Genomic DNA, 2340 nt, shown 5'->3' with positions numbered 1-2340 from the left:
GTTAGCCTGTCTGGCAATAAAACAGGCGTTAAGATGTCCAAACACCAAATATAAACCTCTTGCATGGAGCCATGCGTGCATTAACCGCACACGGTACTCTGTGGTGAACATGCAAAAAAGACATGCTCCGGTGATCCATGGCATTGTTCTTTGAAACTGATTGGCCTACACCAGAGACAGCAGCTTTCTTCATGGCCTAGTCCCACCACCAGTGTCAGACCAGCGAACAACGCCACAAGGCGAACAGTCCAAGGGCAATGCCACACGTGTCAGAGAGAGCATCTGTGGCTCGGGGTGAGCAGCTCCAGAAAACTGGAGATGTCACCACTGCAGCAGCTGCATCATTGCGCGAACTCATCATTCCCACAACACAGGAGGGGGGGTTGGGGAGGGGGGGGGATGATGCGATGCCAATTCGACAGCGAGTGTTCAACACGAGGAGCTTTCGTGCAAATTAAATGTGGCGCAGTTTTCTGACCGCCGTCCGATGCGTAAAACCAATCAAGCACCGGCGCCGCGCGTCCGTTTGTGTTTGCTGATAGATTTTTAGCAAAAATTTTGTTATTTAATTACAATATTTATTACGCTATTTATTACACGATTTAAACAGAAAAGTTTAGCTGGCTGGCACGCGGGCGGGCAAGTGCGCGGTTGGTGACGCCACCGCGCACAGCTGCGTGATGACATCACCCGCGTCCCACGGCGAGCCGGGTTCGTGCGTGATGACGTCACGCCGCGTATCCCGCGCACGTGCGCGGGCAGTGCCGATCAATTTCCAGGCCTGACATTGACCTACGGAAAGTAAACCATTTTTATTTTATTTTACCAGGTAAGGGCCCCACTGGTCTGTGTAGCTCTTTTTCAGAAGCGACCTGGCCACAAATGACAGCTCAACGGAGCGGCTTATCACCAGCAGCATCAAAATAATTCTAGATTTGAAGCTTTCTTGACTGCAAGGATTCATACTCTTTGGTTCTATTCGGTAAAGTCACGTAGGTAAAACAAATTAAAATAAATTGAAATAAAATGAAAGAAACAATTAAAACACGACGTTTCGGAGGCAAAGCAAGCTTCCGTCTTCAGGTGGGACCAGTCAAAGCAAAATCGCTGTGACTGGTCCCTTGGTGCAGCGATTTTGCTGTGACTGGTCCCACCTGAAGACGGAAGCTTGCTCTGCCTCCGAAACGTCGTGTTTTAATTGTTTCTTTCATTTTATTTCAATTTATTTTAATTTGTTTTACCTACGTGACTTTACCGAATATCATCAAAATACTCGAATCGTGCGACGCTGATTTCTAAATGTGGAGGGGAGAAACCCGAGGATCCCCCGAGAAAAGTCGGCGCGACCACGGGGGGGAGAGACACCGCAAACTCCAAATACACAGCAGGCGTCAGAGTCGGGAGCGAACACCAGCAGAGCCGGATGAAGCTATTGCGGGGCCTGTAGCACATGTTATAAAGGGGCTCTAAAAAAACATACATGTTAAAACACATACATGTTGAACTTGCACAGTAAAGTAATTGTATTTTTTCATTTGCTATAGAGCAACAGATAATACGACAAATCGATAAACTTAAACAACCAGTCGTTCGTAAAAGTTGAAGGCGGTATAGTACTATAGTAATAGAGCAAGTGCAGAATCACTGAACCGGAGTTGATAGCTTGAAAGCATTTAGCGCGGGGCCCTTGAAAGTGCGGGGCCCGTAGCTATTACACATGTGTGTAGTAGCTACGGGCCCCGCACTACACATGTGTAGCTGCTACACATGTGTAGAAGCTACTACTACTACATGTGTAGAAGCTACTACTACTACATGTGTAGAAGCTACTACTACTACTACATGTGTAGCTACTTTTGCTACTCGGATCACCCGGCACTGCGTAGGGGCAGACACGAGGCACTCGGCAGAGACGACAGCGCTAAGCCGTGCCGCTCGCGTCGGTCACCGGCCTCTGGAGGAAGCGAACTTCGCTCACTAGGCGCAACTTTGCCACGCTCCGCCAGTCCCGTGAACGAGGCTGATCTCTCTGCCCGCTGGGTTCGCGTAGCACCCCAAGGGACGCTGGGGGGAGGAGGGGGAGACTAACAACCACCCATTGGAGTTTACCACTACTCCCCGTCGCGGTGCTGATGAACCATAGCTCACGAGTGAACGGTTGCAAACCTATCACATTCAGTCTCGCGAGGTGCCCGGTGTCTCACGGTCAGAATTAACCCCCCCCCCCCCCATTGGAGCCTCGGGGGGTCGAACGCTTCTCAAGTACATTGGAACATGTAGCCTGCAAGGGTGTGGGGGGGGGTCCTTGGGAGGGGTCCTCACCCCACACGTGCCCCCCCC

Source organism: Petromyzon marinus, chromosome 48, assembly GCF_048934315.1.
Source record: "Petromyzon marinus isolate PM22_M1 ecotype Great Lakes invasive population chromosome 48, UKy_Petmar_22M1.pri1.0, whole genome shotgun sequence".
NCBI lineage: Eukaryota > Metazoa > Chordata > Hyperoartia > Petromyzontiformes > Petromyzontidae > Petromyzon > Petromyzon marinus.
This window is presented reverse-complemented; position numbering follows the sequence as displayed.